Below are 18,609 nucleotides of genomic sequence, written 5' to 3'. Positions count from 1 at the left end.
TTACAAGTTTATTGTTCTAAGGCTATGAAACTGTCCAATTAAGGCACCAGAAGTAGATTGCCTTCACTCAGGAAAGGCTAATGCCATCCAGAACAACTTTGTCAGCTGGGAAGGCACATTCCTGGCATATGCTGGTCCCTTGTTCCCAGACTCTGTTGCTTTCAGCCACTGTTTCCTGTGAGGGTTTCTCATTTGGTGTCTGTAGGCCTTCATTTAACTGTTCTGGGACAAAACTCTGGGTTTCATCTCTTAGCTTAGCATCTGCTGGGGTCATAGATTTCTTCTCTTCAGATTCTGGCTATTTCTGTAAGTCCTTGGAAATCACGTATGTAACCAAAAGAATGAAAGAGAACTCTAACCATATGCTCTATACACAAATTAACACAAAGTGGATAACTAACCTAAATATAAAAACTAGCACCATAAAACTCCTAGAAGAACATGTAAGGAAACATCTCCAAGACCTGGTAATAGGAGGTAGTTTCCTAAACTTAGGAAACTTAGTTACCTTAGCACCAAGACTATTTCTGTCTTGATTTTCAAACATCTACATTGGCTCTCTCTGTTGGCTCTGGCTTGCTTAAAATCTCATGGCTACATCTGCTTGGCTCCAAGTATCTCCAAACATCTGAGTCTCTCTTCTAGCTCTCTCCCAAATGTTTACTCATTTAAAGGGCTCCAGTGGATTAATCCAGACTAACCTGAAATGTGTAGAGTCACATATCCATAGAATTAAAAGATCACATCCCTATTGGGCAACATCTCTGAGGAGATAATCTAATCAAAAGTTTCTGTAATACAGTATTAAATCAGTATTCAATGAAACAGCTGCCCCAACAAGGGTGGATCAGGATTAAAACATGGCTTTTTTGGAATATGCAATACATTCAAATCAATCCAACATCAAAGAGTATGTTGAGCAGATAGTTAAAAAGTATTGGCAAAGCACCTTGAAAGAAAAGAGAAAAAATATGGAACTATTAAGCTTTGCCACTGGGGAAACTTGTGATACTGTCTCAAACATTACAAGCTCCGAAGTCAATAGGCCAAGTCCTTGATCTTGAGTCTTGCTCATGTGGAACTTATTTATGTAGCATAGAATTTAAGCCTACCTATAGTTATGCATAAAATACTTCCAGAGAACCTCTTTAAGTTCTCAGTCATGGCGTCTCTTTCTCTAAGTTCAACTCTACAAGGAAAATCATTACCCTCCTGCTACATGGGATAAAGCATCCAGGGGTGAAAGTCCCTGGCAATGTGGGACTTGAAACCCAGGGATGAGCTTGGCCCTGGTACAGTGTGATCAACCATGCCTTGCTGAACAAAAAGCGGACTAGAAATGTAATAAAATAATGTATCAGTCACTGAAATTGCTCAAAGTGTTGAGAGGTTATTTTGGAGGCTACTTTAATGTGAGCTATAGCTAGATATTTCTATTTACCATGGTTTTCCAAACTCCAACCAAATTAATTCCTGTTAACCTTAAAGAACACTTGGATCTCTATCTGTGATTCCACAAAATGTCATACACTATGGTTACTTTCCAGAAACCTACAATCTCCAAATAGGTTACTAGGTGAAAAAAGTCCTGAAACCCAGATAGCACAGCCTCTCCAAGAGGATTAACTAGTTCCATCTTCCAACCCATACTATCAACAGCCCTTTCTACATGAAAAAGTTAAAATGGACATATCCCAAATACCCCTAAGGATTGGGAGAAATATCAAAGGGGAATGAGGAGTTATAACAGAGATGATGGGACTTAAATCATTAAGAACACTGAATTATTATATTGATATCTCTTTTAGTCTACAGTGTGTTTGAGCACCTAGTAGGAAAAACCTAAAATCGTGGAACTGTAACACATACCATATTCTGAAATCTGTTCTCTAACTACTTGTGGCAATGTACTTTGAAATGTATTGTTTTTTTGTACCTATTTTATATTTCACAATAAAAAATATTGGTAAAGGATCCATTGTCTCAAGTTTAGAAATTTGCTAATAATTAACAGTGGGTAAGTTCTGAGATCTAAACCTTGATATTCTTATCAGAGTATAGAGAGATAACTACTTTTATTTTTATTTATTTATTTTTAATTTTTTGGATGGGCAGGCAACAGGAAGAGAGATAATTACTTTTGCTTAATTTCTGCAGTTCTATCTCTTACCTTTTGTTTAGATTTGTGTCTTCATTTGGATGAATAATAAGAAAAAAGGAATAATTCCTTATTTTTGCACAAAAATGTCTTTATCATTATTAAAATTACTATTATTATTGTTTATTTTTTGATGCAATTTTATTGAGATTATTCACACAGCAAACAAAGCCATCCAATGTAAACAATCAGTGGCTCCCAGTATCATCACCTGGTTTTACATACAACCTCATGTTCAACTTTAGAACACTTTCATTGTTCCAGGAAAAAAGGAAAATAAAAAAAGCCCTGAATCTCCCATATCCCTTATTCCTCCCTATTTTTATCCCTAGTATTGGTGTGGTAAGTGTGTTACTGTTGATGAAAGAATATTAAGATATTACTGTCAACTATAGACCTGGGATTGCATTAGGTACATTTTTCTCCATACCCCCTTCCTTATAGCTCCTTGTGATAGAGTACATTACTTCTAGTTCATGAAAGAACTTATTGATATTTATATGGTTAATCACACTCATTATCCACCACAGGATTCACTGTGTTGTATATTTCCATGCTTCAACCTCAACTTTCCTTCTGGTGAATACATGGCTCTAAACATCCACTTTCCACCACATTCAGACAAAATGCAATACATTATTTATTCTCATAATAACATGTTACTGTCACCTGTATTCCTTTCCATTTGGTTATGTTTGACCTAGGTGTGGTAGTTAGATTCAAATGTCAACTTGGCCAGGTGAGCATACCTAGTTTTGTTGCTGTGGACATGAGCCAATGGTACATGAACCTCATCTGTTGCTGATTTACATCTGCAGTCAGCTAGGAGACATGCCTGCTGCAACGAAGGTTGTTTGACTTAATTGGTTGATGCTTAAATGAGAGACTGCAATGTAGCACAGCCTAAGCAGCTTGGCATACCTCATCTCAGCACTCACAGCTCAATCCCAGGCCTTTGGAGATGCAGAAAGAAGTCACCCTGGGGAAAGTTGTTGGAACCCAGGGGCCTGGACAGAAGACCAGCAGAGACCATCCTGTGTCTTCATACGTAAGAAAGAAACTCAGTGGAAAATTAGATGACTTTTCTCTGAAGAACTAACAAAATAAATTTCATTTTATTAAAAGCCAATCCGTTTCTGGTGTGTTGCATTCCAGCAGCTAGCAAACTAGAACAGTAGGTAAATATTTTGCACATATTAGCAACCATTCCCCATTCTTTAGTCTCATTCTATCCCTTTGTATCCTGTATTCTATATTTTGTGTCTCTATGTTTATTTACTATAATTCTCTTATATTAGTGATATCATACAATAATTTTCCTTTGTGTCTGGTTTATTTGACTTAAAATACTGTCCAAAGGTTCATCTATGTTGTCACACGCTTCAGGACTTCATTTATTCTTTTTTTTTTTTATTAATTAAAAAAAGAATTAACAAAACAATTAGAAATCATTTCAATCTACATGTACAATCAGTAATTCTTAATAACATCACATAGTTGCATATTCATCATTTCTTAGTACATTTGCATCGATTTAGAAAAAGAAATAAAAAGACAACAGAATAAGAATTAAAACAATAATAGAAAGAAAAAAAAACAAAAAAAACAAAAACAAAAAACCTATACCTCACATGCAGCTTCATTCAGTGTTTTAACATAATTGTATTACAATTGGGTAGTATTGTGCTGTCCATTTCTGAGTTTTTATATCCAGTCCCGTTGTACAGTCTGTATCCCTTCATCTCCAATTATCCCTTCTCTTTTTTTTTTTTTTTAATTAACGGAAAAAAAGAAATTAACCCAACATTTAGAGATCATACCATTCTACACATGCAATCATTAATTCTTAACATCATCACATAGCTGCATGATCATCATTTCTTAGTACATTTGCATTGGTTTAGAAGAACTAGCAACATAACCGAAAAAGATATAGAATGTTAATATAGAGAAAAAAATAAAAGTAATAATAGTAAAATCAAAACAAAACAACACAAAAAAAAACAAAAACCTATAGCTCAGATGCAGCTTCATTCAGTGTTTTAACATGATTACTTTACAATTAGGTATTATTGTGCTGTCCATTTTTGAGTTTTTGTATCTAGTCCTGTTGCAGTCTGTATCCCTTCAGCTTCAATTACCCATTGTCTTACCCTGTTTCTAACTCCTGCTGAACTCTGTTACCAATGACATATTTCAAGTTTATTCTCGAATGTCCGTTCACATCAGTGGGACCATACAGTATTTGTCCTTTAGTTTTTGGCTGGATTCACTCAGCATAATATTCTCTAGGTCCATCCATGTTATTACATGGTTCATAAGTTTATCTTGTCTTAAAGCTGCATAATATTCCATCGTATGTATATACCACAGTTTGTTTAGCCACTCTTCTGTTGATGGAGATTTTGGCTGTTTCCATCTCTTTGCAATTGTAAATAATGCTTCTATAAACATTGGTGTGCAAATGTCCGTTTGTGTCTTTGCCCTTAAGTCCTTTGAGTAGATACCTAGCAATGGTATTGCTGGGTCGTATGGCAATTCTATATTCAGCTTTTTGAGGAACCGCCAAACTGCCTTCCACAGTGGTTGCACCCTTTGACATTCCCACCAACAGTGGATAAGTGTGCCTCTTTCTCCGCATCCTCTCCAGCACTTGTCATTTTCTGTTTTGTTGATAATGGCCATTCTGGTAGGTGTGAGATGATATCTCATTGTGGTTTTGATTTGCATTTCTCTAATGGCCAGGGACATTGAGCATCTCTTCATGTGCCTCTTGGCCATCCGTATTTCCTCTTCTGAGAGGTGTCTGTTCAAGTCTTTTTCCCATTTTGTAATTGGGTTGGCTGTCTTTTTGTTGTTGAGATGAACAATCTCTTTATAAATTCTGGATACTAGACCTTTATCTGATATATCATTTCCAAATATTGTCTCCCATTGTGAAGGCTGTCTTTCTACTTTCTTGATGAAGTTCTTTGATGCACAAAAGTGTTTAATTTTGAGGAGTTCCCATTTATTTATTTCCTTCTTCAGTGCTCTTGCTTTAGGTTTAAGGTCCATAAAACCGCCTCCAGTTGTAAGATCCATAAGATATCTCCCTACATTTTCCTCTAACCGTTTTATGGTCTTAGACCTAATGTTTAGATCTTTGATCCATTTTGAGTTAACTTTTGTATAGGGTGTGAGAGATGGGTCTTCTTTCATTCTTTTGCATATGGATATCCAGTTCTCTAGGCACCATTTATTGAAGAGACTGCTCTGTCCCAGGTGAGTTGGCTTGACTGCCTTATCAAAGATCAAATGTCCATAGATGAGAGGGTCTATACCTGAGCACTCTATTCGATTCCATTGGTCGATATATCTATCTTTATGCCAATACCATGCTGTTTTGACCACTGTGGCTTCATAATATGCCTTAAAGTCAGGCAGCGCGAGACCTCCAGCTTCGTTTTTTTTCCTCAAGATGTTTTTAGCAATTCGGGGCACCCTGCCCTTCCAGATAAATTTGCTTATTGGTTTTTCTATTTCTGAAAAATAAGTTGTTGGGATTTTGATTGGTATTGCATTGAATCTGTAAATCAATTTAGGTAGGATTGACATCTTAACTATATTTAGTCTTCCAATCCATGAACACGGTATGCCCTTCCATCTATTTAGGTCTTCTGTGATTTCTTTTAGCAGTTTTTTGTAGTTTTCTTTATATAGGTTTTTTGTCTCTTTAGTTAAATTTATTCCTAGGTATTTTATTCTTTTAGTTGCAATTGTGAATGGGATTCGTTTCTTGATTTCCCCCTCAGCTTGTTCATTACTAGTGTATAGAAATGCTACAGATTTTTGAATGTTGATCTTGTAACCTGCTATTTTGCTGTACTCATTTATTAGCTCTAGTAGTTTTGTTGTGGATTTTTCCGGGTTTTCGATGTATAGTATCATATCGTCTGCAAACAGTGATAGTTTTACTTCTTCCTTTCCAATTTTGATGCCTTGTGTTTCTTTTTCTTGTCTAATTGCTCTGGCTAGAACCTCCAACACGATGTTGAATAATAGTGGTGATAGTGGACATCCTTGTCTTGTTCCTGATCTTAGGGGGAAAGTTTTCAATTTTTCCCCATTGAGGATGATATTAGCTGTGGGTTTTTCATATATTCCCTCTATCATTTTAAGGAAGTTCCCTTGTATTCCTATCTTTTGAAGTGTTTTCAACAGGAAAGGATGTTGAATCTTGTCGAATGCCTTCTCTGCATCAATTGAGATGATCATGTGATTTTTCTGCTTTGATTTGTTGATATGGTGTATTGCATTAATTGATTTTCTTATGTTGAACCATCCTTGCATACCTGGGATGAATCCTACTTGGTCATGATGTATAATTCTTTTAATGTGTTGTTGGATACGATTTGCTAGAATTTTATTGAGGATTTTTGCATCTGTATTCATTAGAGAGATTGGTCTGTAGTTTTCTTTTTTTGTAATATCTTTGCCTGGTTTTGGTATGAGGGTGATGTTGGCTTCATAGAATGAATTAGGTAGTTTTCCCTCCACTTCGATTTTTTTGAAGAGTTTGAGGAGAATTGGTACTAATTCTTTCTGGAACGTTTGGTAGAATTCACATGTGAAGCCATCTGGTCCTGGACTTTTCTTTTTAGGAAGCTTTTGAATGACTAATTCAATTTCTTTACTTGTGATTGGGTTGTTGAGGTCATCTATGTCTTCTTGAGTCAAAGTTGGTTGTTCATGTCTTTCCAGGAACCCGTCCATTTCCTCTAAATTGTTGTATTTATTAGCGTAAAGTTGTTCATAGTATCCTGTTATTACCTCCTTTATTTCTGTGAGGTCAGTAGTTATGTCTCCTCTTCCATTTCTGATCTTATTTATTTGCATCCTCTCTCTTCTTCTTTTTGTCAATCTTGCTAAGGGCCCATCAATCTTATTGATTTTCTCATAGAACCAACTTCTGGCCTTATTGATTTTCTCTATTGTTTTCATGTTTTCAATTTCATTTATTTGTGCTCTAATCTTTGTTATTTCTTTCCTTTTGCTTGCTTTGGGGTTAGCTTGCTGTTCTTTCTCCAGTTCTTCCAAATGGATAGTTAATTCCTGAATTTTTGCCTTTTCTTCTTTTCTGATATAGGCATTTAGAGCAATAAATTTCCCTCTTAGCACTGCCTTTGCTGCATCCCATAAGTTTTGATATGTTGTGTTTTCATTTTCATTCGCCTCGAGGTATTTGCTAATTTCTCTTGCAATTTCTTCTTTGACCCAGTCGTTGTTTAGGAGTGTGTTGTTGATCCTCCACGTATTTGTGAATTTTCTGGCACTCTGCCTATTATTGATTTCCAACATCATTCCTTTATGGTCCGAGAAAGTGTTGTGTAAGATTTCAATCTTTTTAAATTTGTTAAGACTTGCTTTGTGACCCAGCATATGGTCTAACTTTGAGAATGATCCATGAGCACTTGAGAAAAAGGTGTATCCTGCTGTTGTGGGATGTAATGTCCTATAAATGTCTATTAAGTCTAGTTCATTTATAGTAATATTCAGATTCTCTATTTCTTTGTTGACCTCTGTCTAGATGTTCTGTCCCTTGATGAGAGTGGTGAGTTGAAGTCTCCAACTATTATGGTATATGAGTCTATTTCCCTTTTCAGTGTTTGCAGTATATTCCTCACGTATTTTGGGGCATTCTGATTCGGTGCGTAAATATTTATGATTGTTATGTCTTCTTGTTTAATTGTTCCTTTTATTAGTATATAGTGTCCTTCTTTGTCTCTTTTAACTGTTTTACATTTGAAGTCTAATTTGTTGGATATTAGTGTAGCCACTCCTGCTCTTTTCTGGTTGTTATTTGCATGAAATATCTTTTCCCAACCTTTCACTTTCAACCTATGTTTATCTTTGGGTCTAAGATGTGTTTCCTGTAGACAGCATATAGAAGGATCCTGTTTTTTAATCCATTCTGCCAATCTATGTCTTTTGATTGGGGAATTCAGTCCATTGACATTTAGTGTTATTACTGTTTGGATAATATTTTCCTCCAACATTTTGCCTTTTGTATTATATATATCATATCTGATTTTCCTTCTTTCTACACTCTTTTCCATATCTCTCTCTTCTGTCTTTTTGTATCTGACTCTAGTGCTCCCTTTAGTATTTCTTGCAGAGCTGGTCTCTTGGTCACAAATTCTTTCAGTGACTTTTTGTCTGAGAATGTTTTAATTTCTCCCTCATTTTTGAAGGATAATTTTGCTGGATATAGGAGTCTTGGTTGGCAGTTTTTCTCTTTTAGTATTTTAAATATATCATCCCACTGTCTTCTAGCTTCCATGGTTTCTGCTGAGAAATCTACACAAAGTCTTATTGGGTTTCCCTTGTATGTAATGGATTGTTTTTCTCTTGCTGCTTTCAAGATCTTCTCTTTCTCTTTGACCTCTGACATTCTAACTAGTAAGTGTCTTGGAGAACGCCTATTTGGGTCTAATCTCTTTGGGGTGCGCTGCCCTTCTTGGATCTGTAATTTTTGGTCTTTCATAAGAGTTGGGAAATTTTCAGTGAAAATTTCTTCCATTAGTTTTTCTCCTCCTTTTCCCTTCTCTTCTCCTTCTGGGACACCCACAACATGTATATTTGTGCGGTTCATATTGTCCTTGAGTTCCCTGATACCCTGTTCAAATTTTTCCATTCTTTTCCCTATAGTTTCTGTTTCTTTTTGGAATTCAGATGTTCCATCCTCCAAATCACTAATTCTATCTTCTGTCTCTTTAAATCTATCATTGTAGCTATCCATTATTTTTTCTATGTTTGCTACTTTATCCTTCACTTCCATAAGTTCTGCGATTTGTTTTTTCAGTTTTTCTATTTCTTCTTTATGTTCAGCCCATGTCCTCTTCATGTCCTCCCTCAATTTATCGATTTCATTTTTGAAGAGGTTTTCCATTTCTGTTCGTATATTCAGGATTAGTTGTCTCAGCTCTTGTGTCTCATTTGAGCTATTGGTTTGTTCCTTTGACTGGGCCATATTCTCAATCTTTTGAGCGTGGACAGTTATCTTCTGCTGCTGGCGTCTGGGCATTTGTTCAGATTTCTCTTGGTGTTGGACCCAGCAAGGTTGTAATATTTTTCTGTGAAATCTCTGGGTTCTGTTTTTCTTATCCTGCCCAGTAGGTGGCGCTCGTGGCACACGTTTGTCTGCGGGTCCCACCAGTAAAAGGTGCTGTGGGACCTTAAACTTTGGAAAACTCTCGCCATCCTGGGGGTTCGCTAGCCGAAGCGGCTTGAGCCGGCCCTCGGTCCGAACGCAGGGAGGGTTGCTGGTCGCCGCAGCCAGGGAAAGAGCCCGTCCGAATTTCCTAGTCGGCCCTGGGCAACAAGCGTGGCGGGAGGGCGCCAGCGGCAGCGGCCCGCCCGAGAGAGTGCACGTTCCCCGGGAGTCACGGGTTTGGAAGGGGCCTCCCCCACCCGTCACCGTTCTCTGCGGGCTGGGGATTTCCGATCCAATTCTCTCAGTTGGTCCGGGGGCTGCGCGTGGTGTGGGCGCCAGTCACCTTGGTTTCAGGGGACCGCCTCTCCAATTCTCCCAGCCGGCCCGGGAAGGGGGAAGGGAGTAACTCCGGCCGCTTGCCACCCCGCCTGGTAAGGCCCGCACGCCTCGGCGATCTCACCCGAGCTGCTTCTCTCAGCCAGCCAGCCGTTTCAGGATGGGGTACGCTGTCTTTTTTATCTCTGTTGTGGCTTTGGGCGCTTTCTGTATCGTTTCTACTCCCCTAGTAGGTGTCCTGGAGAAGAAACTAAGATCCGCGCGTCTTACTAAGCCGCCATCTTCCAGGAAGTCCCCCGCCATCTTCCAGGAAGTCCCCATTTATTCTTACTGTTGAATGATATTCAGTCATATGTTTATATCACATTTTCTCCATCCTTTTACTCACTGATGGACATGGGTTGTTCCCATCTTTTGCAATTGTGAATAATGTTGCTATTAAAAGCATTGTGCAAATGTCTCTTCATGTCCCTGCTTTCAGATCTTCTGTGTATATTCCAATATTTTGGTTTCCTAAAGCTGCCAGAATACAATATATCAGCAGTGGTCTGGCTTTTAACAATGGGAATATATTAACTTAAAATTTACAATTTTAAGTCAGTGGAAATGTCCAAATTAAGGATGATACCTCCTCTGAAGAAAGGCTTTAGGACAGACAATACATCTAGGAAACTCTACATGGGAAGGCACATGGCCAACATCTGATGGTCTCCTGGATTGCACTGTTTTCATTTTCTGGTTCTGGACACTTCCTCTCTCCACTAAACTGGGACCTTTTTCGCTCTAAACTCTCTCAGCCTTTTCTGTCCTTTATCCGCTCATTTAGGTCTGTCAGAAAAGGTTTAAGACACACCTTGAATTGGCTGGGTTACATCTCATTGAAATAACCTAACCCCAAAGTCCCAGCAATAATAGGCCTGCACCGACAAGAATGGATTAAAAGAACGTGGACTTTTCTGGGGTACATGACAGCTTCCAACCAGCACATTCCACACTCTGCACCCCCAAAAGGCATGTTCATTCCATATGCAAAGTACAATCATTTCATTAAAATAACTCAAATGTTTTCAATCATTTTAGTAACAATATTAAATATGCACTCTCATAAATATCAATTACATGCATTGTCCTAAAGCAAAATTCCACTCTAGCTGTGAACCTGTGAAACTTAGAACATGTTATCTGCTTCCAATATACAAAGAAGGGACATTCATAATTCATTTCCATTTACATAGTGGGAAACTAGAAGGAAAATGGGTCACACACCCAAAGAGATATGAAAACATGCGGAGCATTCTTCATTAGATCTCCAGGTCTTTAGGACATCTATAGAATGATGTTTATCCTCAAGGTTTGACAAAGCATCAGCCCACCCTACCCTAGGGCTTACACAGAGGCTCTGCACTCTCCAAACACTGGGTGAAGGATCCAAAGTCTCCAAGCATTGGGGAGATTGCCATGCTTTCATTCCACCTTCTTCAAGCATTGGGATGTTAGCCAGACACTCTGCCATCTCCAGGGTACCAAGTCCATCCTCTCAGAACAGTGAGATGGCAGTTAGGTGCTCCTTAATCCCTTCATAATGTGCTCCACCATTTCTGAATCCTGTAGCAGCAACACTCTTCCCAAACAATGGGACGTAAGGCCCTTCCTCTGAACATTCTAGGGCAAACTCACCATTTCCACATATGTGGATGTATGCAATCTCCTGCCTGAGGTTCTCTGAGTTCAGATATTGGCATCAGTGGTGAAGCCTAATGTGCTGGTTTGAAAGGATTATGTACCCTGAAAAAGCCATGTTTTAATCCTGACTCATCTTGTGGAGGTAGATGTTTCTTTTAATCCCTATTCAGTACTGTAGGTTGGAGATTTGATTAGATTATCTTCACGGAGATGTTGCACAAAAAATTGTGGGTACTAGCCTTTTATTAGAGGTAAATCTAACTCAACCCATTCCATGTGGGTCTTGATTTGTTTCCTGGAATCCTTTAAAAGAGGAAACACTTTGGAGACAACTGGCAGCACCAGGAGGCCAAGGGCTCATGCAGCCAGAGACCTTTGTAGATGAAGAGGAAACACCTTTGGGGAGCTTCCTGAAACAAGAAGCCAGAAGATGATGCTAGCAGATATCCTTATGTTTGCCATGAGCCTTTCCAGATGAGACAGAAACCTTGAACTTCATCAGCCTTTCTTGAGTGAAGACAACCTCTTAGTGGTGCCTTAATTTGAACATTTTTATAAACCTGCTTTAATTGGGATATTTTCATAGCCATAGAGCTGTATACTAGCAACTTAATAAATGTCCCCTTTTAAAAGCCATTCAATTTCTGGTTTATTGCATTCTGGTACCTCGCAAACTGGAACAGTTTACTTGTCTTTTTATTGTTGAGTTGTAAGGTTTCTTTTTTTCTTTCTTTTCCTTTTTACATTGACGGGCACCAGGAATCAAACCTGGGTCTCTGACATGGCAATAGGATTTATTTTTATACTCTTGATATCAGAACATTACCAGATCTGTTGTTTCCAAATATTTTCCCCGAGTTGGCTTTATTTTCATCCTTTTGAAAAAAATCTTTGGCATGCTGAAGTATTTAACTTTGCAGAATTCCCTATTATTTCTTTCAAAGTTTGTGCTTTAGGTGTAAGTGCTAAGAAACTATCACTGTATTTTGAAGATGTTTCCCTACATTTCTTATAGTAATATTATGGTACTCAGAAATAAGATGTTTCACAGAAAAGGCTAGAACCCTGCTGTAAGTCCTGGACCTGTCTTATTTTGGGAAATCTGATTGGGGTCAATCCTAACTGGGAAGACCCTTGTCCCAGAACCAGATACCCAGGCAAAATTTACCAGAGGTAATAAGGTGAGTGTCAAAATCTTTCTCATTGAATCCAACATCACCCTAATACCAACAAAAATAGGATAATGCAAGAAAAAAAATTACAGAACAATTTCCCTAATGAATAAAGTTGCAAAAATCCTCAGCACAATATTTGCAAATCGAATCCAGTAGCATATTAAAAGATTATACACCATGACCAATTTTTTTCTTTTTTAAATTTATTCAAGAAAACCAACAATACACTTAGAATCACCAACAATGGACAACTTAGTTAGTTTAGCCATAGGCATATATTTAAATAAAGTTTCCATTTAATCCTTATAAAGCCTGTGTTTGTGCAGTAAGTTTCAAAAATCAATTTAAAATTAAGGCAACGAGGAAAAAATCTACATATTCAGATAGGAAAGTTCTTAAATTCTAAGTATTAAGCATTAACTGAGATACCATTTGATCAGCTTTCAAAACAATGAATGTTCTTGAAATATCAAGTAGAAAGTTCTTTCAAATATCTGCATTGCTATAGTAATGACCGATGTTACTAAACATTTTCCTGATTTCAGGAAAATATGAAGATGCAAATATTTTTACAATTAAAATATGGAAATCTTAACCACCTAAAATGAATATCTAAGTTAGCTTATCCATAGGCATATTTAAAAATCTAAGTAATCATTGTAAAGCCTGTTTGTACAATATGTTTCATAAATCAATTTAAAATAAAACAAGGAATGAAAAAATCTATAAATACAGTATCAGAGTTACTTGAATTCTAAATATTAAACAGTATTTTAAATACCATTTGATTAACTATCGAAACTGTGTGCATTGTCAAAATATCAAGTAAGAAGTTATTACAAATATCAACTTTGCTATAGTAGTGAGCTATGTTACCAAATGTTTTCAAAATTTTTATTTCAGGAATTTATTTTATCTAATATTACTATAACCACCTATAATTTTATGCCATGTTTTAGTTGTAAAATATAACATACATATACAAAGAAAAGAAAGAAAAATAGCAATAATTTTCAAAGCACACTTCTTTAATCAGATACAAAACAGTTCCAGAGTTTGTCATGGGCTACTATGCCCTCAATTCAGATTTTTCCTTCTAACTGCTCCAAAACACTGGCAGCTTTATCAGAGTCATAATAATGGGATTATAAAGTATCTGTCCTTTTGTGTCTGACTTTTTTCACTCAGCATTATGTCCTCAAGGTTCATCCACATTGTCATGTTTTGGGACATCATTTTGTCTAAATGCTGCATAATATTCCACTGTATGTATATACCACTTTTTTATGTTCTCATCTATTGATGGGCATCTAGATTATTTCCACCTCTTGGCAATTGTGAACAGTGCTACTGTGAATGTCAGTGTGCAAATATCTGTTCATGTCACTGCTCTCAACTCTTCTAGGTATATACTGAGCATTGGCATTGCTGGAAAACAGGACAACTCAGTATTTAGTTTTCTGAGGAATCACAAAACTAATTTTCACAGCAGTTGAGACTAATTGGGGTTTATCTGAGCTATGCAAGGGTGGTTCAGCATAATAAAAGCAATTAATGTAATATACATTAACTAAATGAAGGGAACAAAATGACATGATTGTCTCTACTGTTTTAGAGAAGACATTTTACAAATTCCAGTACCCTTTCTTGATATAAACACTTAGAAAAATAGGACAAGAAAGAAATTCACTTAACATGGAAAATGGCATATTTGAAAATCCTACAGCTAACATCATACTCATTGGTGAAAGATTGATATCTTTCTCTGTAAGATCTGGAAGAAGACAAGGATGTCCATTGTCACTACCGTTATTCAACTTTGTGTGAACCTAATTACTGGTGCACTGAAACAAAAATATTAGGTGGCTTTGCATGTTGACTGTAACAGTGTCTGTTCTAGTTTGCTAGCCATAATGGCTTTCATAAAGGGGGATTTAATAAGTTGATAGTTTAGAGTTCTAAACCCGAAGAAATGTCCCACTTAAAGCAAGTCTACAAAAATGTCCAAATTAAGGCATACAGGGAAAGACACCTTGTATCAAGAAGGCCAATGAGATTCAGAGTTTTTTTCCCCAGTGGAAAGGCATGTGGTAAACATGGTGAGATCTACCAGCTTCCTCTGCAGTCTTCTTGCTTCATGAAGCTCCCCAGCAGCATTCTCCATCTTCATCTCCAAGGGTTGTAGGCTGGTGGACTCTGGTTCTCTCACCATTATGTCCTGGTTCTATAGCTCTCTCCTCATTCTCAAAAGAAACTCTTTCCAAGATGTCTCATCTTTTATACGATTCCAGTAAACTGATCAAGACCCATGAAGAATGGCTAGAGATGTGTCTCCATCTAATCAAGTTTAATACCTACATTTAATTGAGTCATATCTCCGTGGAGATAACCTAATCAATTTTCCAACCTATAGCCAGATTAGGGATTAGAAGAAACAATTGCTCCCAGAAGATTGATTAGGATTAAAACATGGCTTTTCTAGGGTTCATAAATCCTTTCAAGACCCCATGGAAGGATGTGTGTCTGGGTCCTTTAATTGGGAATTTACCTAAGACAGAAAAGCATGAAAGATCGCATGAGAAGAATTATGGAGCAAAACATGCTGAAAAAAAGAGCACAATGATGAAACCAAGTACTGAATTTGAGCTGAGCTCTTCATTACTTCTGGGACTGAGTGACTGTAATAAAACAAAGAACCCAGCCATCGACACAGGGAAAGGAAATTGGGAAAGAAATTCCTTTCTAGAAGGTGAAATATTTGCACATATTTGATAACCCTTAAAAGCTGCTATGCCTGTCCACTGAAAGAAATAGACTCAGAGAGAACCTTAGAAGAAGCTAACTGGTCAACAAGGGCTAGTCCAACATTTCAGAATAAACTGGGCTGTGTTGAAGAAAAGACTCAACATGCAGCCAATTTACACTAAAATCTTAGATTTGAGGGAGGGTTTGACTACCAGTTACCCATAAAAATATCAAAATTCCAAGACATCAATAGAAGATTTTAAGACATATAAAAAACAGAAGATATTACTCATTGAATAGAGAAAAAAGCCAAAAGAAGCACAGATATTTGGAAAACTAATTAAAGACATTAAGTCAGCTATTCTGAATAAATTCAGTGAACTAAGGAAAGACATGGATATGGAACTAAAAGGAATCCAGAGGATGACACATCAATAAAAGAAAGAAGTCGAATTTTTCAAAAGGAATCTACCATGAATTTTTTTGGATGAAAGAATGCTGTAATGGAAATTACAAATATGCAAAATGTGTTCAATAACAGATTAAAATAGATAGAAGAAAAATCATTTAACTAAAGACAGGATATTTTAAGTGAGATGAGTATAAGGGATAGGTTGGGACAATATGATGAATACCACCATTCTGTCAGGCAAAGCTATGGCAGTTTGTTAGCTTTAGATATTCCCTACAAAAATTGGTACAAGAAGTTTTTCAGGTTGAAAGAAGATGATATTAGACAGTAGCTCAGAGGCATCTGAAGAAATAAACATCTAGATAATGGTAGCTACATGGGAAAATATAAGTTCCAGTGCCATTGCTTTCTCCTTATGTAACTCTACTTATTATTTCTTACAGCATCCAAAATACAAATACATAAGTAATAATCATACTTCCATGATATTAGGTATGAAATATATAAAGAGGAACTGTTTGGAAGGAATAACAAGGGGATAGGGGGATATTGGAGTACACATTATGTATGCAGTTGAGGTTATGTTAGTGTCATTTAAAACTGTTGTTTTATAGCTTTCGAATGTTACATATAAACCCCATGGTAACCACAAAAAAAATCTAAAATAAATACAGAATAGCAAATAAGAAAGGGATCAACCTATATCACTATAATAGATCATCTATATACAAAAAAGGCAGCCCTGAAGGAAATGAGGGGGGAAAAATGTACAATATATAAGAGCAGGTGATAAAATGACTAAAATATGTCTTGCCTTTCCAGTAATTAAATGTATGTAAATGACTTAAACTCTCTATCAAAAGACAGATATTGGCAGAATGGATGAAAACATGGTCCACATATACACTGTTTATAAGAGGCAAAACTTAGATTCAAAGACAGAAATAGATAGACTATGAAAGCATGGAAAATATTTCAATGAAATTTTATCCAAGAGAGCTGGTGTGGCCATAGAAATACCTGACACAAAAGTCAGTTATGGGACACAATGAAAGGGAATACCCATTGATATATGCTTCAATATACAAAGATTTAACGATTCTGGACATCTATAAATCTAATCACAGCAGAACAAAAATTATGAAGCAAACATTGAGTAAACTGAAGGGAGTAATAGGTGGTTGGTGTCTTCAATGCACTCTTTCCACTGATGAATCAAACATCAAGACAGAAGATCAATAAGGAAATAGAAGGTTCAGACAAAACTATAAAGATTCAGTCCTAACAGACATTAACAAAATATTCTAACCAAAAATAGTACAATACATATTATTCTTAAGTATGTATGGATCATTCACTGGGATAGGACACATTTTAATTAACAACACAAGTATCAATAAATTTTAAAAAGTTTGAAATTATGCAAAGTCTCTTCTCTGACCATAATGGAATGAGTTAGAAATCAATAAGAGAATTAAGTGAAAAATACACAAATATTCTGGATTTAAATAACAAACTCAAACAATCAAGGTGTCAAAAAATAAATCACAGTGGAAATCTGGAAATATCTTGAGCCAAATGAAAAAGAAAAGACAATAGACCAGAACTTACAGGATGCAGCAAAATCAAGGCTCAGAGGAATATTTATATCTATGTGTATCTATGTGAAAAAAGAAGGACCACAAATCAATAACCTAAATTCACATTTGGAAAAACTAGAAAAATATGGGCAACTGAATCTAAAGCCAAAAGAAGGAAAGTAATAATAAAGATTAGTGTGTTGAAGATAAATGAAATAAACAATAGAAGAATAATTAAGAGAAACAATAAAACTAAAGATTGGTTCTTGGAAATGGTCAATAAAATTGTAAAAAAATAGCTCAACTAAAAAGAAAAGAGAGAAATGAAGCAAACTAATAAAATCCAAAAGGAAATGGGAATATTAATAGATATTGTAGAAATTAACAGAATTATAAATGAATACTATGGATAATTGTATGCTGGATAATATAGAATACATGAGCAAATTCCTAGAAATATAACTTAAGTATGTTGATTAAAGAATAAATAGAAATCCCAATGGATCTATAATAAGAGATTCAGTCAGTAATAAAATCTTTCCTACAAGAGATGTTCAGGACCAGATAGCTTCAAGGGTGTATTCTATCAGACATTCAAAGAAGAATTAACTCCAATACTTATGAAATGCATTGAAATTGAAGAAGACAGAGCCAGTTCTAATTCATTCCATGAGGTTAACATTATTGTGAAACCAAAGAAACATAATGACATAATAAGAAAGGAAACTATGGATAAATTTCCCTCATGAATATAAATGCAAATATCCTCAATAAAGTACTAGAAATTATGTGGGGCAAGATGCTGGTGGTATAAGGATGTGAGGAACTCAGTTTGTCCTCTAGAGTAGCTAGTAAATAGCCAGGAGCTGAAACAGCTATTTGTGAACACACATCATACAACAGTTTGGAATGGATGAAAGGGCCAAAGTCACATTGCAGAACTGAAAGTAAGTCTTCCAAACTGTGGATGCTGGTACCCTTCTGCCTCTGGCATGGCAAGCTCTTTTGGAGACACACCTTCTGAGAAAATGAAGCAGTTTTTACCAGGAGAAAGGAAAAGTAGCTCAACCAAACTCCAATTGTGCTTTCAATGAACAAATTTGGACTACTGAACACAAGCTTCAAGCACAAATAAGCTTAGGGCAAGCAGGAAACTAATCCTGAGGTCTGTTCAAACTTAGAGGGGAGGAGGGGATGATGGAAACGGCAAAAAAAAACCAAAGGATTTTGGAGTCTACTGAGCTCAGAATGCCTGAAAAGTGTTGTGCCCAAGGAAAAGGGGCACATAATGCTGAGTACCAACTATGGCTTTTCACTTGTGAACC

The sequence above is a fragment of the Tamandua tetradactyla genome, chromosome 3 (assembly GCF_023851605.1).
Source record: "Tamandua tetradactyla isolate mTamTet1 chromosome 3, mTamTet1.pri, whole genome shotgun sequence".
Lineage (NCBI taxonomy): Eukaryota > Metazoa > Chordata > Mammalia > Pilosa > Myrmecophagidae > Tamandua > Tamandua tetradactyla.
The sequence above is the reverse complement of the archived record's forward strand: the minus strand, read 5'-3'. Positions refer to the sequence as shown.